General features: G+C 34.7%; 1 protein-coding gene and 1 long non-coding RNA gene across 18 annotated transcripts in view; one reads left to right on the top strand and one right to left on the bottom strand.

The window, feature by feature from the left end:
- LOC107995824 (uncharacterized) overlaps positions 1-24,738 on the top strand; it is a 146,610-nt gene that overhangs the window by 73,794 nt on the left and 48,078 nt on the right. The window lies entirely within an intron of this gene.
- Positions 91-17,897, bottom strand: LOC107995828 (uncharacterized). 12 transcript variants are annotated; one of them, XR_009831685.1, is made up of 7 exons: positions 9,537-9,743; positions 8,747-8,922; positions 7,843-8,142; positions 7,698-7,749; positions 6,592-7,534; positions 3,206-6,520; positions 91-3,133 (listed from the first exon to the last, which is right to left on the bottom strand). It is a non-coding gene; the product is annotated as an uncharacterized LOC107995828 (long non-coding RNA). The 12 variants fall into 12 exon arrangements; XR_003697189.2 differs by lacking the exon at positions 91-3,133 and having other exon boundaries at positions 4,407-6,520; positions 9,594-9,751; XR_003697188.2 differs by lacking the exon at positions 91-3,133 and having other exon boundaries at positions 4,407-6,520; positions 8,642-8,922; positions 9,590-9,740.

Genomic DNA, 24,738 nt, shown 5'->3' with positions numbered 1-24,738 from the left:
TATATATATATATATATATATATTAATTATAATCTATATTAAATTAAAAAACAATTCAATAAATAAATAAAATCTATATATATGTATATATATATCACATAAAATACTTCAAACTATTGTATATCCGTTATATACACGATTCCATCCCACGTAAAGTTATCCACTCAACCATCGAGAGAACACGTACGATAGCAACGACGATGTACACCCGTATATATCCGGGTCAAGTTTCAAGATTAACAGCGTAAACAACACCGCGAAATCTGGCAGCGATCCTCCACCCGGAAGTGGAGGCAGCCATTGTCCCTGCGGGCCTCTGTATAATAACTTTGCCAGTCAGCAAAATTCCTCTAATTGCTCGGAAGGCTGGCTGGCGTTTCCGGAACGCGGCAAACCTCGATCGTATCCCGTACGTGAAAACGGCCCGAGGCTGTGCTCGGGATGATCGAGAACTCGCGAGAGAGCGTTACCTATCGATTGCACGCCATCCCCACTCTTCCGCCTCGATGGAACGACCAAATTGTTCCGTCAGCAGACCTCGTCTTTTCTCTGCTTTTTCTTTCTCTTTTTTTTTTTTGCTGATTTTCATTCTTGATCTTGCTTCGAGAGATTCTCGAAAAGTTTTTCGAATTTTTCGGGGATTTTTCTTTTTTTCTTTTTCTCTTTTTTTTTTATTGGATTTGTCGAACTTCGTTTATTTCTTTATCCTCGCTTATGGGGATTCTCGAGAATTTTTTCGAATTTTTCTTATTTTTCGTCGAATTGGATCTCTTCGATCGACGATTTTCATTCTCTCGTTGATTGTTTCTTATAAGAATCGTCGATAATTTTTTCGAATTTTTCTTCTTTTTTGTTCTTGATTTCTTGAATTAAGAAATCTCTTTTTTTGTCGCTGATTTTCATATCCCTCTGTCAATTATTCGTTCTTCATTGAGGTTTTCGAAATCATTTTCGAACTTTTGACGATTTTTCTTTTCAAGATTCTGATATTTTTCGGATCTCTTTGTTCCTTTCCTTACCGATTTTATTCAATATATCTAGAGGTTTTCGAGAAGACTTCTTTGAGTCCTCTTTTCACCGATTTTTCTCTTCTCTTTTTCGTCTTCTTCTTAAATTATTGGCAATGGATTTGCGCTCCTTATATCTTGTTAAAGGGACAAAATTTTGTATCGAGCATAGAAAAAGTGTTTGGCTTCGAGGAGGCGCGAAGAAATAGAATTTGAGGAATTGTAAAATCAATTTGAAGAGCAACAAGTCCTTTCACTTGACGAAGAGGTGCTACTTTTCGATTGTTGAAAGCTTTCAAATTTTACGAATCATTCGATATATAATATAATTCTTAAACGAATTGAATTTTCAGGGGATAACAGAAAATCCTGAAAAGATAACTTTAAAATTAAATTATTATTTCCACAATATCATTTTTCAAATAAAAATATCCTATTCTCCTCCTCCAAAAAAAAACGTCAATTTCGAAGCTCGAAATTTCTCGAATTTTTGAATGATATGAAAAAATTTTCTATGAGAATAATTATTATCTCTAAAATTTTTAAAATATTCGATAAATATAATACAAAAGATTGAATCCAAATTTGAAATTTCGATCGAAAAGATTCAAAAAAATTTTAAAACTTTTCGAATCTTTAGTTAGCAATAATGTAAAAAAATTTTCTTATGAGAATAATTATTATCTCTAAAATTTTTAGAATAATATTGAATGAAACGCAAAAAATTAAGTCCAAGTTCGAAATCTTTCGAATCTTCGATCGAAAAGATTTAAAAAAAAATTTCAAAGCTTGAAACTTTTCGAATCTTTGAATAAACTTTTTGGTATAAGAAAATTTTTAGAATACTGAATGAAACGCAAAAGATTAAGTCTAAGTTCAAAATCTTCGATCACGAACAAATAAAAAAAAATTTTTCACTGTTCCACTAAAAATATTCTCCTCTCTAAAGAAAAAAAAAATCAATTATAATTCTCTCAAAACATACGTTACATCGGTAATAATTCGCCTTCCCATTATTCGAGATTCGTTCAAAAAAAATTTCCTTCCCTTTTCTATCTACTCGAAAATACCATCTGGATAATGCATCCCTTCGCCCTCTCTAAAAAAAGCCATCTATCCTGTCGAAGCTGAAGATTCTCCAATTTCTCTCCCACCTTTCGAAGCTGGCAAACTTGGAAATTTAATCTATGAAGGAGCACTGATCGAACCGTTCTCTCGCGATGCTCGATTTGTACTGAAAAGTTTGTTCGATTCGGTCGGTATCGGGCGTGGAAAAGACATAGAAGCGTGATATTATAATACTATAATCCGATTTCCGTTTCGAGGAATTAATCTCGAACAATGTTATATTATGTTTTTCCTTTTGTTTTGGATTATAATAGGTTTGGACTTTTTTTTATTTTGGATTTGGATTTGTATTTATTATTTCTTGGAACGTATTTTTATAATTTTTGTATACTTTTTCTTACTTTGATACTGCGAATCTGATAAAATTAAAAAGTTTTTCTTTTTATTTTTTTTATGTTTCTGACTAACGTTTCGTTTTATATGTAATTTAATGAATTTTATTTCTCTAATTTCTCGAAAAAATTCAATTTTTAAGTTAGCATCATATAATTTAATATTGAAAATATTACTATATAATTTTTTATGAAAAATTATAATAATTATAAATAATTGTAGTTACTTCGAATCCAAACATTTTCGTTAAAATCCATTGAAATATTCGCAATTTTCTCAATTATTTATTTCGCTCATTCATCTTTTAGATATAAAAAAAAAATCGTTCTCATAAATTCAGATTTTTATCAAAATTCTCCGAATGCAATATAATTCCATCGATTTATACATTTAAGAATCTCTTATAAACGTACAAACATCTCCTCTTCTTCGATTATTAGAAAGAACAAGAAAAATTCCATCATCTTCACGAGTTCCAGTCTCTTGACAATATCCTTGGAGGAAGTAATCACGGTTCCATGCTGAAACGTTTAGACACACCGTGACTACTTGAATTTCATCGTCTACGAGCACGATGATGAGCTTCAACTCAAACAATCTTGTCTTTACGACATGCCTTGACTAAAATTCCGTAACCAGATGGCGCGCGCAACCTCCATAATAATCTGCAACAATGGACTCCGCTCATATTCGGGTCCGTCCTCAACAAAACGAGACCTGCGTCGTCTCTACTTTACCTCGAAGATACCGAGAATAAGAATTGAATTTTAAAACGAGCAGAAGCCCGAAACGGAGCAATTTTCCTTCCTTTCTTATTCGATTCGTTGGTGGAAAACGCGATAACCGGTTGATAACCTGTCCACGCTTCGTTTCTTCTTTTCTTGCGATGAAATTTCGTCGCAATCGATCGAGTTTCTCATCTTGGACACCTTGGATATATAGGGCGAGAAGAGATGGATTTTGATCGTTGAATCAGGCGTGTCATCAGGGAAATCTTCTACTAAAAGATTTTATCCAGGTTAGAAATCTTTCGAATCTTTCATCAGCAATGTGTAAAAAAATTTTTTATGGAATAATTATTATCTCTAAAATTTTTTGGATATTTAATAAGATATAAAAAAATTCAAATTCGAAATCTTTCGAAATTTCGATCGAGAAGATTTAAAAAAAAAATTCGAAAGTCAAAGTTTTCCAAATCTTCGATCGTAATAGTAGAAAAAATTTTTCTATCGGATATTCTGAATTATCATCTCTGAAGTTTTTAGAATATTTGACGAGATACAAAAGAATATGTTCGATCGTAACGAAATAAACAAATTTTTTACAATATTCGATCAAATATCATCTTTTACGTTGCAAATGTCAATAATCTTGATCAAATATAATTTAATTTCCAAAACGAGATTGAATTTTCTATTTCCTTATTCGCATCTGTATACTTTCCAAGGTTAACAAACAATATTCCACCGTATCTGAATAACGCTTTTAAAAAAATATCCATCACCGAAGGTAAATTAATTCTTTCCTCCTCTCATCTCTTAAAGATGAATAACCTAGACCTGAGTAACGAGGTAATTTTTCTCAGTTCCCAGCCGTTTCTCCGTTCAAAATATTACACCGGTTATGAGCGTTCCGGCTAAGGAATCCGGCTAGCTGGCTCCGCCTCTTAAAACAACCTCGATTTTAATTACAGCCATTAGGCCAGGAGCACGAGAACCGAGTAAATTGTCCCTTGGTTCGGCGAGAAAACTGCAGGAATTTTATTAACGTCCTCTCGATGAAAGGGAAGAAAGGTCCGTGACCGGAAGAGACATAGATAATTCGAGTCCCACGAAAAGTTAGTGAGAATCGACAGGAAGGCGGAATAAGTTGGATAATGAATAAGTTTCTACGAGCGAATGAATTGTTTTTTTCTCTGAAATGACAGATAGGGGAATCGAATGAAAGGAAGCGTCATTTTATTGAATCTCTGATGGTGGAAAAAATTTTTTGTACAGGGATAATTATTTTTGAAATTTTTGAATTTTGACGAAAGAATATGTAAAAGAATAGAGTTAAGTTTAAAATCTTTCGAATCTTCGATCGTAATAACGAAAAAAAATTTTCGAAAGTCAAAGTGTTTTTTTGCATCGCAGTGATGAAAAAAATTTTTCTATGAAAGCAATTATTATCTCTAAAGTTTTTGATAAATTCGACACGATATTAGAATTAGATTCGAATTCGAAATATTTCGAATCTTCGATCGAAAAAAAAGTGTAAAAAAAATTCTAAAAGAAATAACTATAGTTCATGAAATTTTTACTAAATCGAATACGATGCAAAAAAATTACATTTGATTAGATTCATTTTCTAAATCAATTATTCAACAATTCAAATTCCAATCATAATAAGTTAGTGCAATTCTGTCCCTGCATTTTCGTATTACAAAACAATCTCTGAAATTTTTCATTTCAATCGTTTAAATTGAAAGTATTTCGCAAGATCGCATCTAATTCTCTCTCGAATCTCGGAAAAAAAATCCAAAAATTCTCTACAATTTTCGTCTCTGTAATTTTTGGTAAATTGGTTCATAACCTAAATTGGCCGAGCTGTAATCTAAATTCCAAGCATAATGGCGCTTAGAGCAACTTTGCTTCGGCATAATGCAGGCTTATCGCAAGTTAAACATGCCAGGTTATGGTCGAGGAATATCGCCATCGTGAATTTAGAACTCAACTCGGCTTAGAACTTGGAATAATCTAGCCCTCCATAATGACCAAGTCGAGGAATAGTTTACGGATGTCGTAACTCCCGTTCTGGAGTGGACCCTGGTTCATCACTGGTCCATGGAATACGCCAAGGTTATATATACATACCGACGCCATATTGGATTCGTAACAGCACAATGGCGACCAGTTAAGATCGCTTAAGCTCGCACGTTGGATCTCGTGCGGCTTAAGTTCTCAACAGAGGGAGCTTCGAAGAAACTTGTTGCCATTTGCATTTTATGAATAATTTAAATTTCCAATTGGACGAGTTCGCAATAGATTTATCGAAAGTGTGACGATTGTTAATCAATTAACAATTTAAATTACCATGATTAAATACCATTGGTGAATGGAAAAGTGAACCATTCGTGGAATGGTCTTTAATATCGATGATTACTACTTCAATTTTCTTTCTATTGGATCGTGTAATTAATTATTCTCTACGTTTTAGTAAATATCTTGCAATCTTTTGAATAAATAACAAGCTTTTTGGAGATCATCATAATAGAGTACATAGGATATTGAACATTTTCGGAAAGTAGGGTATAGAAAATGTATATGATAAAACATAGATATCTTTCTCTTAACTCGATAAATAAGCCTCACAATATTTCTGCATATCAATATACCTTTTGTGTTTGTTTCTATCGCTAGAATCGATAACATATAAACATTACGTATTTCGTATCTAATAGGAATAAATTTACATAACAATTTTCCAACTATGATACTAACCAAATCGACGAATAACAATTTCTCCGCTTTATCGATAATCGAAAGAAGATTTGAACATAGTGCAGAATCAGAATCACAATTTTTCCACACGATGATCGAAGAATTCTGATTAAATTCCAATCTTTTATTTCTCTTCCGCTCCTTCTCTCGTTTTCACGCAACGAAACAAAGTACTCTCGCCGGATAATGAAATTCCAAGTTCGACTACGACACTTGCATTATTAACAGGAGTGGAATTAAAGATCCGAGCCAAGGTGGTCGAGAATCACTGGACTCTCCAGTAATTTCCCGATTTTTCCCCCGTGGAAACCTGCTACGCTCAACGAGAGGAATCGAATCTCTCGAGGATCGAACAAACTTTTTCCAACTTTAGAAGTTTTTAGTTTGGAATTTTCCTTTTCTCTCCCGACACAATTAAAATTTGTAGAAAAGTGGATTTGTCGAGCGAAGTCGAAGGTAAATATACGTGAATTACACCAAACACTGGATCAATTGAATCGCTCTTTTGATATGGGGATGAATCCATTTATTGGCTCGTTGATGAAATTTCATAAAAGTCGATGGATCCTCCTGTTTATAAAAATTAAAATCCAAGTTTAATAACGAGATTGGAAACTTTTGAGATTAAGAATATTTCGTACCTTTTACCAACTTTTTCAAAAATTCTTCAAGAAGAGAAGCAACAAGATTTTTCGAATCTTCAGTCTCTTCATTGCGTTTATTCATTTCTTCCTTCCACTTCCTTTCAAAATTGCTGAAAAGTTCATAAGAAGGAAGGAAAGGGCGAGAAAAGGAAGGCGAAGAAAATTTTTGGTTAATTGGGTTGGAAAGTGGAGGAGATCGATGTAAAGAGACGAAGGGAATGGTATAATAAAGGTAGCCGGCGTACAGAACAGTCGCATAATCTATCCGGCTCGTTGCAATTACGTCTCCGGATCGCGTTTAACCGGCGCCGCTCCAAATTTCGAGCGTTGATACCGGCCAGCGGTGATTAATTCAGCCAGGAAATTGGTGGAAAATCCGGCAGAGAGTTAATTGTCGAGCCGTACCGCGAGCTCGCGCGTGGAACGAGTTTCCGCTTCCGGGAATTTCCGATCGATCGATTTTTTTCCAACACGAAAGTCAACTCATCTACGTTCCACTTTATTCTCGTTTCTTTTCTCCAATTATCGCAAGCATCGCGCGACGATGGACAATCTTCGTCTTCGATTTCTTCCAAACCGAAAGATCATATTTATAATCCGTTATTCTTATTTGCAATAATATTTGTTTTACATTTCTTCCAAGCCGAAGGTTAACTCACTTACGTTTTATTATTCTTGATTATTTTTTGAAATTATTGGAAATTTATTCGCAGCATCCAAGTCGAAAATCAACTCTTCTACGTTTACTTCGTATCGTGTCATGTTGAATTATATTTTTGATTCTTCTTTGGAAATTTATTTGATGATGGAATTTATATGATATTTGAGACGAATTTGAAAAGAATTTCAAAAGAATTGTAGAATGATTGAAATCTTCTTTCTCGATTATCGATAAAAGTAATGAAACTTCCATTCGTTATTCTTCAATTTGATAATATTGCTGCAATAAAATATAGAAAAATTATTATACAAAATATGAGATATCTATACTAATGCTCGATACGAAAAATATGAAAAATATAATGAAAATATCTTTGCAACATCTTGAACCGATTATTTAATTTTGCCTTCTTTAATAGTAAAATAAAATTATAAGCTCTTACTCTATTTTCTACGATTTCTTTTCTGTTTCCTTTCAATTCTCTCGTTTCAAAACTATATAGAACAAGAGACAATATATTTTATTTTAAATATTCTTAAAATATTCATCCTCAATTTATTCATTTATCATCGTCGAATTGTACATACGTCGAAAACATTGATCCACACTTATTCCACGAAATTTTTTCTTTCTTCTAAATGCATTTTCCATTCGTCACGTGGCCGATTCATTAATTAACATCGGACAACGTCCGAGAATTAATTGAATTCATTCTCGTGGTGCTTGCTCGTTTGTCTCCGATTCAGACGTACAAATATTAATTAACATCGATCGGCAGATACCATTAGGCTACCAAAGGATGAAAGAGGGGATGAAATTTGAAAAATTGGTCTGGTTGTCGATCCATGTATCCCATCTCTCTGCCTAACCTCCACTTTTTCGAATTCCTGCAATTCAGACAAGAATTTTAATGAAAAATACTAATTTACGATACAAAGATTGGAAAATTTTTGAAAAATTTATTTGCAATATTTTTCTGGTACGCGAATAAAGTTGTAACATATAAACAAAATACAAATATGATAATGCCCTCAGTCATATGCAGTGCCTTTGTTAGAAAATTACTAGCTAGAGTATTTATTTACTTCACTTCTCTTGCCATCACACGTATTGTGGTTATTAGCCGAGACAATGACAAAGATGAAGTGAAATAGAATGATAAAACTTTACAGCATTTATAACCTCTAAATCAAAAGAATTCCGTTTGGATATTTTAATCTCTATCCTAACCTCAACGCAATAATAATATTGCGTGTGATTAGCAGAAAAGATGCATGAATACTCTATTGAAAAAAAAAAACACTATAAAAGTTTTCCTTTGAACATTTAAAATAAAGAAATTCCATTCTATAATACGATGTAATTATTTTTAATTATGAAGCGAACCTCATTACCCTTCTCTGTCACGCAGTGTATCTAATATATTGACAAATAACACTTCTTTCTAACAGTGAACATGGGGAATCTCTTTTTATCGTGGAAGTTACGTACGATTCCTCTCTGATGTTAATTAATTTCCAAATTACGTATTCACTTCAATTAATTAAGTTTGCTAGGGAAATACTTGATTCTCCCTTTCGGCCAGCGTGTCAACGGAGTATTGATGGGGATTTGGTGAAATTTACGCACCATTCCTAGTACAGATTGCTGATAAATTTGTCACACACCTGCAATCAGGGAAGATAGGATTGAAATTTTTCGATTCGAAACTTTCAAATCGATGGAAATGTATAAAGATGGTGGATCAAAAGAAAATAAATTATTAGAACAATTTGTTTATAAAGCGATGAATAATATATGTGATTGTGCAGTCTCTATTTTGATCGTTCTCTAACTGGTAATTTTAATTACTTATACTCGGAAATTATAAACTATGTATCTAAATCTCAATTGTACGATAATAAGATTTAGAATAGTGACAGAAGGATTAAAATATCTCCAAAGTGCTAAATAGAGCGAAGATAATCACCCAAAAGTTTCACGATTAATCTAATCTTCTAATTAACTACCAAGAAGCTTGCAAACTCTATAAAATTCTCATAATCTTTACTCAAGTTTCCATCGATAATACATATCTATACGTTTAACCAATATATTACGTCTCCAACCTCGTAAATATCAAGCGTAGTGAATATTACAGAACGTGTAATAAATTTTCAAAAAGAAAAAATCTTTTTCGTTTTTTCCACACTATTGTAATCACGTTAATTCTAAACGTAATCTTCTTACTTAAATTTAGAAAATAAAATGAATTTAAAATATGGATAATTAAGAATCATACTCTATAAAGTAAAGAACCAAACTCTACAAATTCGCCTTCAAATTTTCACGTACTTACGAAACTACTTATGAAACTACTTGCACAAACACATTTGACTAACATCACACTACATCTCCAACACACTTTTAACCTTGTAAATATTCCATCGAAACGTGTTAAATATTATAAGACGTAACAAATTTGCGAGAAGATAGGTTCTCTTTTATTTATACGAGCGATCGCTAGTGGCGCTTCGATCGCTTCACAAGCATCTTCATTTCAACGTAACTTCACGCTACATTTAAAAATTATAAATTACGCATATATACTTGAACAAGCTTAAACGAATTTGTTTCAAATGTGTGAATGTTAATTAACATTGATCAACTTCAATAGATATCTAACAAAAGAAAAAGGAAGATGAATATATATCGACGCGAGAATTAAAATCCTCAAAATCCGAAAATAATGATTACTTAAGAAAGGAAACTATATAAAATTTCCATCGATAATATATTTCTCCGACACATTTCCAATCTTCTAGCAAATATCCATCGTGGTGAATATTACAGGACGTGCAACAAATTTCCTGTTGGATGGATCTAGTCTCAACGAGCCCATCTCAGACGCTCGTCATCATCTACGATCTATCTCGATGACGTTGAGATGGGACGAGGAGAGGAGCAGGAGAGGTAAATTAGTCCGAGGAATCAGTCAAATCAGGCCTCGTCTAATCGAATTAATTCCCTTGCCAGCTAGTCGCGCACGCGCGTTCACGAGTTGATTTACTCCTCGAGGATGTTTGAACGGAAGTCCTTGACGAAGGGCCGATTCCGCGCGTTACAATCGCGAGACAGCCAACCTCCGTTCGATTTAATTGGCCGGCGAACAATGGCCGGCTGATAAGACAAGGCCGCGGCCATTAATGTAACCGTTCGACTTGCTCGACGATAATGGAGGGATATTGGGAAATTTCCAGTCATTTCGATTAGATTAGTCGTTTGAACCGGTTTGAAGAAGTTAGTTCGGATCCTGTATAACCTAAAAAGAGGAATGATTTGGAAAATTATATTTTATAAGAGGATAAGATAATTTTATTATATTTAGAATTGTTTTAAATTAATCATGAAAAATTATGTAGTTTATCAAATAAAAGAATTTTATTATATTTATTATTGTTATTGTTTTTGCGTTTGAGACAATTTAAAAACATTCGAGTCGATTGTGAAATCATTTTATGAAATATAAAAATTATATCACATACGATATTTTTTGAATTCTTCGTTTCTTCTTCCCCCTGAACGAGAAATAAAACGGTATTATAACGATTCTATTGTTAAAATCGGAAGAAACTCGACGAGTTCGTTTGTCTCGAATTAAAACTCGAGAAATTTATCGTGTTGAAACTTTTTAACAGATTAACAAGTTCTGCAAATTATGCCTCGGCCCATTCTTGCGAATTCTAAAATTTTAATGCACTTCAAGATTTTCCTCCATAACTTTGCGTCCTACTGAACTTTAAGAAATTGCAAAAGTGCGAGAAAACGTTGTCTCCGTGATTATATTCCCCCCTCCCCCTCCCCTCCCTCCCTTCTCTTCGATACAAAACTTCGAATAATTTAAAATATTCGAAGGGTAAACATTCGCTCGGCAAAAATATTCACGAATAACACGGGGGGAAAAAGAGTGGGGAGGAAAAAAATTCCTCGATATTCCTCCATACCCCTTCCACCACGGAAAGACGAGACAAGGCACAAAACGTTCGTTGCTCGACTATTATTCCACTCTCGAATATTGTTCCACCAATGGTGGATAAAGTTGGAAAACGCGGTTCGAGGATAACGAAATGGGACGACGAAACGAGGTAACACGATCGTCCCAATAGGATTTTGGAAGGGAGAAACCGATGCCGTTCGGACGAATAATGAAGCGGCCTGAAGGGAGGGGAGCGGGAGGGGAAGAAGAAAATAACGAGTGGACGGAGAATATTCGATCGATCTCGAGGCGAATTACGAAATGAAATAAAAATGGAACGAAGTCGAAATGAAAATCTTGAAAAGAGCGTCGGTCGAACGTGACGAGAATGAAGGGCTGGAAAGGGTTGGATAAGCTTCTCTCCGGTTCGATTTTTTTTTCGTGAAAAATCGTTTGGATTAAACTCCGGGGATAAATCTCTCTTTCTCTCTCTCCCTCTCCCTCTTCCCATCGCGTCGATTTGTCGGGTTTATCAGTGAGAAACAGGTGTCTGGATGATAATTTGATTCGAAGTGGAGGTTGAATCGTGTGTAAAAATATTGAAATTTAAAATCGGGTGAATGTATCTGCCCAATAACTGAATCTCCTATTTACGAATTTTACGTCTGATTCCAATTTAACGTGTAAATTGCATAGCACCATGCGTAAACGTCGTCGAATCGTCATTATCGTATCTGAAAATAATGAAATTAAAAAAAAAAAAAGAAATTGGACAAAAATATATCTAATCGGAAATATTGAAATATTTAAAACAGAGATTGGACGAATAGATTCTCCCGTTAACAAGTAAATTCAATTTGCAATTTCGACCGATAATGATAACGCTTCGTATCATGATTCATAAATATGGTCGAATCGCATCTCAAAATATTGGAATTTAAAATAGAAATTTGATAATAGTAATCGAAAACTTAATTTTCTCTATTCACAAATTCAATCATAACCACAATAATCACAATAACTATCTCGTTCTAAATATTCTAAATTATCCGAAATATCTAATAATAATCTCGTATCATTCGTTCGTTAAAATATTTAAATTGGAAATAGAGACGGGATGAATTGAAACCCATTCGTTTCACAATATATCGAAATAATATGTAAACGTCATCGAAACGTCATCAAGCAAATGAAAAATCGATCGTGGACAATTGTTCTCCCCTTGTTTCATTCCTCCCCATCCAATAAAAATACCTGGAAATTACGAGCAAATATCGGCGTGATACCGAACGTAACGAAGCTCGAACCGCCATCGAATTAGAGGAGGACCGATCGAAGCGAAAAGTGGATCGATACCGATTATCGGCCGAGGCCAGTCGCGTCCATCTGCATTTTCCAGGACCGTGTGTCGATGACACGAAAACGATCGACGCTGCCCCCTTGCTGGTTGGCTACGATCGATAACGAGTCTTCGAATTCACGAATGCTCGAGAGCACACGTGGTTAAGCTAATCGTAACGTGTTCGCCGATATTACGCGCCGCCAGTGTGCAACCGAATTATTTTATCGCGCTTCCGGGGCCACGGACAGCCCCTTATTTGCATCGAACTCGATGAATCCGTGGAAACCATGCCGAGGAATGGAACACCCGTTTGCGATGATAAGGATGTAATTGCGATTCCGCTAATTTTCGAAAGATCGATGGAAATTGTGGGAAGGTGGAAGGATTCGATTCTTTTTTCATGTCTCTTTACCAACGATAATTAAGAAATTACGTTTTCATTGGTAACATTCATTCAAATATTACAATAAGTTAATTTAAATCTAATTTTGAACGAAATTTTGTAATGGGAATACATGCTCGTAATATAAATCTTTTCCACGTTGAAAATTCTCATATGTTCGACAATATAACTTAACCTAACCTTGAGTCATGCGCATGCTCGTAATGTAATCTTTTCCATGTTGAAAGAAAGTAGATTTATCTGAAAAGTGGAATCGCAGAAAAAGATCTTGTGTCGTTATTAATTCGAATATATCGTTATAATCTAACCTAATTGAGTCATGTGTATGCTCATAATGAAACTTCTGGATTAAATATATAGGATTATCTGGAAAGAACTCTTGTTATTGTTAATTCGAATATATCGCCGTAATGATACCATAACCTAACCTAATTAGATGTAAATTTTGTAATAAGAGTAATATATATACATATATTCGTAATATATTTTTTTTTATGTTAAAAATTCTGGATTAAATAGAGATTTGTCTGAAAAATGGAACCACAGAAAGATCTCTTGTATCATTGTTGATTCGAATATATCGTCTCAACGAACCAGTTTATCCGCTTTAATGCGAGCAACACGTTTAAACGATCTCCGCAAAATCGTAGAATTCCTTTTGTCGCAACCGCGGTTTCAGAAACCCCTTATCGTGAATCGGATTAAGCAAATCCGTTTTTTTCGTTCTCGACCTCGAGAAATTCTCTCATTACACAACTAATACAAAGCAGTGAGTAGCATGGTCAGAATGAAAATTCAAATAAAGATTGAATTTTTCTTGGAATTAATTTTACATTTTCTTTATATTCTTATCAAGATATCAAAGATTGTCTTCGTATTGTAGAAGAATGCATTAAAAGATGGGTGGTCGTGTTTCTTGTCTAAATCAATCTTCTTCTCAGTATCGTTCAGAAAGAATTTCTCCTCTCGAGAATATGTTCCTCAGAAGTATCTGCTTCAAATACAGAAAGATTTTTATTCCTTTTTTTTTTCCTTTTTCATTCTTCCTCTTTTCCATCTTACGATTTGTCTCTATCATAGCGACAAAGAAATTTCTTTCTCTCTTTTACTTACGACACGACAAGAAAGATTTTGCTATAATATAGAAGGACTTACTGAAAATATTTTGTTTAAAGAATTCATCTTTTTTTTTAGTCATTTTAATAATTAATTTTTTGCATCTTATTCAAAGATTGAAACTTTGAGAATTTTGTGCCATACCTGTATGCTTTTTTTAGTAATTTTATTAATTTTAGTAATTTTATTTAATTCATTTATTTTTATTGCATCTTTTTTTCTTTGTGAATTTATTTTTTTAAATCCATAATTTTTTTTTATCAGATTCATTTCTTATAAAAGAGATTTATTCAAATCGTTAAATATTTATATATAATATATTTTTTTAATTTTTATTTTCTTTTTTGTTTAATTTTTTTCTCTTATTCAATAAATTTTTTTATACATCTTTTTATATATATAAACAAGATATTTTCGAATGGAATTATTAGAAATATCGGAAAAAAACTTTGAAAAATATGTTCTGGGATTCGAACTCGGACCCACCATGTGCAAACTCAATTGTTTTATCTACTCACCCAGCCTTATTGCTCATCTTTTTTATCTTTTATCGCTATTTCAATCACCGCTATCCTCTGAACTTTTATCGTTCATTCTCTATCCTATTTTCAACTTATAAATCACCAAAAACTCTATCTATCCTCTTCGAACATCGAACTCTTTTCAAATCGAGTCAAACAAAGTTCGAAGGGCATACAAATACGTGCACTTTGTGTCGCAAAAGAAAATACTCTTCTTCTTCTTCTTCTTCTTTTTCTTCTTCTTCTTTTCGAGACAAGTTTCGAAAAGATGGCAAGTGGAAAGTTTCGAAAGTATCCGGAAGCGAGGATGCTGTTTCTCACGAAGATCTTCCTTATATCGAAACCGCCCACGGGCCACGCTTTTTATTTTTTTACACGATCTCCTCCCATTACTCGAAGCTATTCGTCGCCCTCGTTCGTCGAAACATCCTTTTTCTCGCCACACGCACGCGTAATCTCCGCGAAATGGTTTTCCTTTATTGCCACCAGGTGTTCACCTCCACTCGTTTCGCGTTTTATCACGCGAGAAGAGGTAAAATTAAGGGGATTCATGATGGTTGAGGTTAGGTTGGAAGACGTTTTCTGAAAATGATCTTTGAAAAGGAGACGTTCATTGATAGAGGAGAGGATGAAAGATGGTATCTCTCCGTCGTTTTGACGTAACGATACTCTTGTTACCTCTTCAAAGAAGAAGATATTATTATGAGAAATTCGAGAAGAGATACGATCGTATTTCATTCGACTTGAACGAAAATCTTAATTATCGAGGAAATTATTATATATATTTCTTTCTTCGGTAGAAAATGTTCGATCGATTTTTTAAAATTTAGATTTTTAGATTATTAACAATTTCTTTCAATTGTTTCGATCAAAAGTTTTTCAACAACTTGTATCATTTAACTTTTTAATTACAGCTTCATTCCAATTGCAATTTTCTCAATGATTCATCTTTCATGCACCAACATTGTTCCAATTTTAAAGAGATGTAAAATATTTTCTTACCTACGAATCTAACGAATACAAAGTTAAAAATTTCGAATGATTTCAAAGTCCAAGGATACGTACCTGAATGCGGCAAATAAAATTTTCTCTTTGAGAAGATCATCTCTTCGATGATGACAACACTTTGTAATTTCTTTAAATATTTATTCATACTTATTCATATTTGTCGAACAATTTATCGAAGAGTCCAAATTCTTGGGATTGCGATTAATTGAGAAATGGCGGTGATTAATGTAATAATGCGATCCCTTAACGGCTTCTCCCGCCATTACGCGTGTGATTTTGCTCGGAGAAGTCAGAGAGGAGGGATCTTAATTACAGCATTGTTCGAGAAACGGTGGCGGTCTGGTGAATCTGTCGCGATAGAACGTTTCCACGTCGTTGAAATTAATCGCGCGATCCATCGACTAATGGGTCTTTCCGATCGTGAAAGATGGCGAATCTGGTAGAAAGAATGTTGCTTCTGGTCCCACGATCAGCCGCGATGTGGCTCTGCCTGTCTTTCTTGAACAAGGACTATTGGATACACGAACACGATTTGTCGTTGAAATACACCAATTCATTCACGTGTATTCAATTCCAACGTTGAATTAATATTTACATCAATGATCATTTTTATGTCGAATTTTTATCTTTCTTATTACATATTTTTTACTTTAATTATTACATATTAATGTTTGTTATATCATAGATATTTCATTCGTTGTGTCCGATTCTAAAATATTGAATTGAAAATTTCGTAATTTGAACGAACAATATTTATATATATATATATATATATATATATATATAGCCATTTTTATTTTAAATTATTCTTTTTTATTTTTTCTAAACTAAATTAAATAAATTAATAAATTTTGGTAATATGAATACTTGCATGATTCCATGAATGTTGAATTTTGTAATTTTTATTTCGAATTCTTCATTAATTTGATTATGAATTAAAACAAGTTTGGTAACGTGAAACTTATAATCATTTTTATCTCAAATTCTTCATAATTATTTTTCATTAAAAATAGTTTGAATATACATTAATAACCATTTCTATTTCAAATCTTCTTTACTTTCCATTAAACAAATCACAAATTAACAAATTTTTATTATAAAATATCGCGAATACTTTATTTCAATAATATTTAATCAACGACATTTTCACTTCTTCCCCTCTATATTTCTAATAATCGTTGTAAATTGTAAAAGTTTAGCAGTGACAAGAAGCAAGTTGTAATAGTGTTCGTTGAAAGAAAAACGAGGGAAAAGAGTGCTCCTTCGAGATTGATATTCCGTGAAACGACGCTAATATCGGATAAATAAAAGAATATCGTGATGGAGGCGTTTTGAAAAAAGCGTTTGAAACTTGGTTTATGGGCGCATAAAGGTTGAAATCAAGGCTTCCCGCCGGCGGAGGCTGTCAGTTTGAACTTTAAATGGAATCACCGGGGACCGGAAATAAGAGCGACCTATTTCTTTCCGTGGATATTGATCAACCCGTGGCTGAGTGTCTGAGAATCGGCGACGCCGCGCTAAGTGCTCTTGTGTCCGCGGAAATTCTACGATTTTCGTCTCCGTTTCAATCCACGTCGGGTATTAAAGCGAGCAGAACTAAACGAATAATAAAAAAGAGGGAGAAGAAAAAAAGAAATCTTTGCTCGAGGTTATTATTTCTTTCAAAAATTCGTACGAAAAATCTTCTCTGAGAGTCTCTGAAGAATTTCCTATGGAGTTTTTTATTCAATTGCGAAAGGTATTGAATTTATAAATTTCTTGAAAAAATCGAAATTCTTAGAGGAAAGAATAGATCGAAGAGAAAAGAGAGATTAAAAATTCGGAGAACGGTACGAAATTTTTTTATGATCGATTCCAATAAATATAAATAATGTACAAACCTGTGATTTTTGATTCGAACGAGATCATTCGAGGAAAAATAACGTTTCGATAATCCATTGAACTTATTGCATAACACAATTAACACATGTAAATACACAAAACTGTAAATTTTTCACGCTCACTTTTCACATTACATTTGCAAAAGCACGATCGATTCTCAAACAAAAATGTACAAAACTACGTTACATCACGAAACTTAACCTAAAAAAAAAGAGTTGCGCGATACTGAGTAAAAATGCAAATAAGCACAGCTTATTTCCATATATCGATGAAAAGTACGATTACAAAAAACGTGATATTATACGGGTGGAAAACGATGGTTCTCGATGAAAATATCGCTTAATAACCGGAGAAATGCTGGCTCGTCGGTTTCGAGATCGGCTACCCAGGTGACACCGTTTATTACCGTTTTGCGCGATGACTTATTACCGACTGTGGGTAACAACGAGTCGTTCGATTTATCGTTGGCCGGCTGTTAACCCAATATATGAATCGATATATGCGTTCACGTTATATTGGAATCGTGCCAATTTTCATATTCGAAAATAACCCTTCCATATCCGAGCTGACCACGATACGTGCCATCCAACAATTACTATTTGGAGGATTGTTCACGAGTGTTATCAATGGATCAAGGAATCGTGAAAGAATTTTTTTGGGGAATTTATTTTCTGCTTCGTTCGCGTCAATGAATCCCGAATGATTAAATGGATAATACATACGAAAAGTTGTCTAACTTTTTTGAAAACTTGAAAATTTCAAAAAATTATCTGTTCTATCCATGTCGATAGAGATTTCGAGTAATTAAACAAGAAATTATATGATTTTTTTGAAAATTTGATGCGGTAAATATAATGCTTGCCTTGAATATATCGTGAAAGAAAAGAAAACTTTTTCGATATTATATGAATTTTTTCGTTCTTACTCTTCGTTGAATCTAGTTCCGAGTATTCGAAACTATTAAAAAATAAATCAAGCGCCATCACAATAATGAACGTAAACTTTCCTACCTATTAGAGAATGCCAAGTATATTTCGAAACCTCAGATTCCTCGGAAATATAAAAAAATTCTTCAAACTTTACACTTCAATACAACTCGAAAAATATTTATATTTATATACATATAAAAAGAATTAATTCGAACTACGATACGAAATTCTTTCCATTTCTCGTCAGATAAGGAGGATTGTAAATTGCAACTCCGAATCGACCAAGTTTTTTTTTTTATAGCTTCACGCTTCGACGACACGAATTTCACGAACGTTTCCCTCCAATTCCTTCTGCGAATCTATCTCTCTCCCCCCCTCCCGAGGGGATTTCGAGTAATTCGAAGCGAATGTCAGTCGCGGCGCGAATTTATGCCAATCCCCCTCTCCTTTTCTTTTTCTTTTTTTCTTTTTTTTTTTCTAACGGTTTCCGCAGAAGGATAGCACGCGATAAAAGCGTCAGGTACGGTTCTCGTCACGGGCCACGGGACAAAAAGGGCCACGATGCCGTCCTTGTGTATCTCTTCCAAAGGCTCGCCTCTTTATCGTGGAAACGATGACAAAAGCCGGCCAGAGGATGGAAAAAGTCCTCGTGGGGAACGTACGCGGGGAGAAAAGCTATCCGAATCCTCTCTCTCTCTCTCTCTCTCTCTCTCGTCCCCTTCTTCGTCTTCGTGAAACCGTTCTAGATCGCTCGAATATATCGTCTAACTTGCTCCTCCTTCTTCCCCCCTCCTCCTTCTTCCCCCTCTCCTTTGTCCGTCCCTGCCTTCCCCATCGTTTGTTCGTTTCCTTCGAATAAAAAGAGGAGAGATATGAATCGGTTTGCAACTCGCGTTCTCTTCTACCTTCGAAAAAGAAGTATTTAATCCGTGAGCAGGAATTTTTTTTCTTCTTCGTGTTTGTTTAAACTGTTTCGAAAAAAACGTGTCATTTTTTTCTTGGAAGGTGTATGTGATTTTGAATTGGGCAGGATTGCTTGGTAAACGAGAGAAGCGTGTCTCGTGATGGGACAAAAACGAGCAATGGCATCGAGTCAATGCACGTAATACTGTACTTTTTTGTACCGAGGCTTTGAATCTGTAACAGCAGATGGTAAGGTAGTTTGTTCGTTGTGCAAAAAGGTGCTCGTGTCTAAGCGATTTGCTTTTTTTGGGCCATTAGAAATTAAACGGACACGAGATAAGATATTTTTAGATCACTTTCGATATAAAATAATACAATATATGATATTTACAATTTCGGATACGAGTCAAAAGTCACTTGAATCCTGTTCGTAGATACCAATTGAAGAGATACGATGGATTAGAAGAATAAATTCACTGTTGTCACCGACTAACTTGTAACATAACATCGATTCGAAACTTTCCACTGTGTTATGTTTGTCAGGAAAGGAAAGCTACGGGGAAGCTTGGAGGAGGGAGACCTAGTTCGAAGACTTGGCCGCCATTATGACAGCGGGGTATTCAGATTCAAACGACGTTCGAGTCTCTCCGTGCTATTGTCATCAGCCAGTTTGATACTCGTAACAATTACGTCGAGACGCGAAATTTCGTCTGTCGATGAGAGCGGGGAAGCTTGTCCGCGTTTAACGAACGACCAACATTTTCCACGAGAAAATACATGATATTAAGTTTAAATATTTGCATGAAATATTCTAACTATGTTATTAATATAAGTAAATATCATTTGAGAGTGTGGTTAGATCTATTGGCGGTGAATTTAATTAAAATTTTTAGGATTTTGATTCTAGGGATATCTAGAAAATATCTAGGAGTCACCAAAAATATACTTTATTAGTAAATTTAATTGTTAGGATTTTTATTCTGATAATATTTAGGATATTTAGGAAGTTATTAAAATTTAATTGTTAGAATTATTAGGATTTTGATTTGGATAATATTTAAGGATTTGTAAAAATATTTGTGTAACATTTAACTAGAAAATTTGTGTAAATTTAACTTAGAATTCCTAGGATTCTAGAGATACTTAGGATCTCTAGGGATCATTCAAAGTGCATGAATTGCTGGATTAAATTAGATGGAATTGTTGATGGAATCCTGATTCTAGGGATCACGCAATACATTTAGGGATCACTATAAGTACTTGAAAGGTTCGAAAAGTTAACAATGTTTCGAAAGTATCGATGGTATTAAGTTTTGCGATGCGTTTGATGAGATTACAAGAGGTTTGTTATAAACTTCTACCAACTAATAAGACGCTTATAGTTGGAACGAATGCAGCTTCTTAGTTGGAAGCACATAAACCTCGCGCAACGCGATTAATAAACTACCCTAAACTAATCGATTCCACTTTTCTTTCTCTTATCTTAAAAAATTGTCACAGAACGAAAATTTTGAAACGAAATTTTATTAAAAAGTTCATCTACGATAATCTCCACTTTCTATTCTATTCTTTATTATTATTTTTATTTTTTTTTTAATTTCCAACAGAAAGCGTCCAATCCTGTTTTCTGTGAATTCGCAAACGAGTTGCGAAATGAACTCGGCTCCGCCACTCCAGTGGCGCCAATTTTCACATAATTGAAATAAAACGTTTCAAACGGAATTATGTACGCGATAATACAAGCACGTAGGTAAGCAACAAACAGGAAAAGCTCGCAAAGATGTCTCCCCCGGGATCTTGGTGTGGAAGTACGTGCCTTTTAAACCGACTATTTTACATCCCTGGAACACAGGAGTGTAATTGAATCGCGCGGAAAAAATTTTCATCGTAGCCCAAACTGTTCGACCGACCGTCGATAAATTTTTCAACGATCGAGATCAACGTTCGCCGAACAATTGAAAGCCAGAGCCTTTTATTTCGACGTCAAACAATTTCTGCTTCCATCTTTCGTTTTTTTTTAATCTCCATTTCGATTTCGAGTTAAAAACAATAATTTACTAATAACCCGTGACACGAATTCTTCACTTTGTCACAATTATTAAAAAAGTGCAGGAAATATTTCCATCTACTATAACTAAATATAAATTTACATCGATTCCGATATCGATCGCCGTTGAATTTAATCAGAATTTCGTTAGGATTTTGATTCTAGGGATACCTAGGGTATTTAGGGTTCACTAGACGGTACTTTCAATCCACATATAACACCCGATTTTTACGCGTGAATCGAAGAAAAAAAAATCGCGAAAAATTGAAAAAATACACCGTTATACCGTGATCCATGAATGTTTTTATCAAAATAGGAGGGAGGGAGAGAGAAATCCATCAGTTTGACAGTTTGGCGAGCGCTCCGTTTAAAAAAGTAACTGATTTCCGGTCAGACATTTTGAAAGGCAAACCGCGAATATATAACTCTCTCTTCAAACAATGAAAAAGAAGAGGGGAGGGGCGAGAGAGAGAGAGAGAGAGAGAGAAAGAGGAATGAAAAAGCGTAGCAAAGCGAGCGAGCGCCGGTGTTACAATATTTTCGACAGCTTCTGCAGAAAGGATTCGCGACTGGGAACGACAAACGCGTGAAAATCGAATTCTATCCCCGATCACACTTCGTTACAACGTTTGCGGCCAAAAGTGTCTCGATTCCATTGTCTCCGCGTTTTTCATACGAATATATATGCATCGTGATTTAAAAAAAAAAGAGGATCCCTTCTCTTCTTCGCCCCCTCCCCCGGCCTGGTGCTCGAGTTGGCTGATGAATAAAGGATCAGCAAACAGGATAAAGGGGAGCACACGGTCCACTCCTTAATAATTTCCTGGCGAGTCAGCGAACGGATTAACGATCGAGTTTGCTTGTGGACAAGTTTTTGGAAAATTGATCGATCGCCCTTCTCTGAAAACGGAAATTTTCAACAGTTTTCATCATCGCGAATGAGAATGGACATTTGATCGCTTGTCTGATAGTATAAGAGTTATTTGAATTACGATTATTGGAATGAATGACAACGATGGGACAAGTTGAGACTCTTTGAGTTACAGAGTGGATAGAGAGATGAATAGATGGAAAACAGATCGATCAGACAAGTAACAAAAAAAAAAAAAAAAGAAAAGATGTAAGAAAACAAAAGAGTTAAAACTTATTTTTCAGGAGAAAATATAAATATAAACGTGAGGATATTCTTGCCTTAATAAAATACTACAACTTTTTTCCTTTCACATTCACGTCGAAAACAATGGTCCATAAAAATTGAGATAAAAAATTTCTCGCATTTCTACACAGATTTAATTCTCTGACGAGCGAGAAAAAGCGCGTCGAAGGTGAAAATATTTTTTTCCGCCAGTGTACATTTTTTCCCTCTCTCTCTCTTTTTTTATTTTCCTTTTTTCAAAGTCTCCTCGATACTTGTAATTTTTCCAGCACTCTTGAAAAGAGTGGATGGCGGGAGAAAGTATTTATTTCTAGTGTCCTCGAACGTCGTTTAATTTTTCGTGTGCTCGTTCGAATAATTGCCCTCTGAATTTTTCTCGATTTTCGGTCCCTCGCACGTTCGTTTTCTATTTCTTCTCTTCCTCTCGTTTCCCACCAAAGTGTATGCCAGGAAAGAAATTGCACGTCCCGTTGCTTCTGCTAGTTGGAAACTAAAATTCCCCCTTTCGCGATCGTTTCTGCCATCGATTCGAATAACGAGAGGAAGACGCTTTGTAGACGAGAGAAATAGTTCTAAACGAAGGCGAGTCGAATATTCGTAAACGTTTCTCTCTTATCTCCGGATCGTACGATTATTTGGGATTTGAATATTAAACATTTTAGTCACGGAGTTATTTATATTATATCTATCATAGTGAAAGGAAATGGCGAAATATCTTAAACGTAATATAGAAATAAATCGAACATGATATACATTTAATCGATTTTTTGAAATCTATCGATCGGAGTTATGGATGAAGCGTTCGTTCGACCAACTTCGTCATCCAGGCGTTCCAGAGTTTCTAGGCTTGGAAATATCTTCACGAACTTTCATGTAAATTACTCATTACGGAGAGAACTTCCCCAACATTTCGTCCTTTATCCGTTAATTTTAATTTCGATCCTCTCGTATTCTTCTTCTCCGGAGAGAAACTTCTTTTCTCCGCTTGTCTTTCACGAAATTCAAGAATCTCTCTTCACCGAGTCTTTGAATATAATACAAGGCAAATCTCGAGAGATAAAATCTGGTTGGATTTATACAATTTTAGAGGATACTCTTTTATGCGCGTGCTTTAATGAATGGTCGTAAAGAAAGAGGGATTCGACGACGTTACGAAAGAATCGAGGGCATAGTAACCCAGATTTTTTCCTCCACGAGAAAACTGGTAACAATCTACTGGGAATTAATTCGAGTACGTGGAGGATCGTATACCGAATACGTGACCAGAGAGTCAGAAGCGAAGGAAAAACTAGCGCTCTCGTCGAACGACGTACGGAGAGAGAGATATCATCATCTTCTGGACCTCGTCGTCGTCGTCGATTTCAGCTGATGCCGGAAATCGAGAGGACGGACGTGCTTCGATATCCGGCTCCTTATCGATCCTCTCTCTCTTTTTTTCCACTTCTTTCCCTCTTCTTCTTTACTCGTCTATAATTCCACGAAACACACTTTTATTCTCCTTCTCTTCAAATGCTTGACCTCCTTCGACTATTTACTTCACGTCCACGTTGGAAAAATTTTGCGAGAAAAATATGGAGAAATGTTGGATTCCGAACGGAAAAATCGAAGAAAAACGAAAAATTGTTTAGATGATGGGTGAGTGGGATTCGAACCCTTGATTATTTTGGTGGAAAACTAGGACTATAACCACTGAGCTACGAAAACATTCTTCGATCAAGTTATTATTTTACTTATATCAACTACACCAATTTCAAGTTATATCAAGATAGATCAAGTTAGAACTTGGATCATTTTGGATGGAACTATTATTTCGTTCATAACAATTCGATTATATAAAAACACCATTAGAATACTTTGAAAGCAACGATTGTCATAAAATAAAATATTATCAAGCCTTTTATTATTATTATTAAAAGATTATTATTATTAAAATATCTCTTCTTCGACAAATTTTAGTTCAAAGAATACGCGTCAATGTGTCTCCGAACAGATTAATCTTATTTTCAAAATGTTGAATTTGAAAGCTGGAACATCATCTTCGGTGACCCATTGTGCCATGATACGTTGAATGGAATCCGGCAGACGCGTATCTCCCTTGAGGATAAATCATTCGGGATCTATTTCACTGTCAATCATACAGGACAAATCGCTCGTCTTATTCCCGCCTCGAGCAACGTCACGAACGATGCAAACCGATCGTTAAATCAATTCGAGCGAAAAGA

Source organism: Apis cerana, linkage group LG11 (genome assembly GCF_029169275.1).
Source record: "Apis cerana isolate GH-2021 linkage group LG11, AcerK_1.0, whole genome shotgun sequence".
NCBI classification, from domain to species: domain Eukaryota; kingdom Metazoa; phylum Arthropoda; class Insecta; order Hymenoptera; family Apidae; genus Apis; species Apis cerana.
Note: the sequence above shows the minus strand (reverse complement) of the source record. Positions and strands in the feature narration are given on the sequence as shown.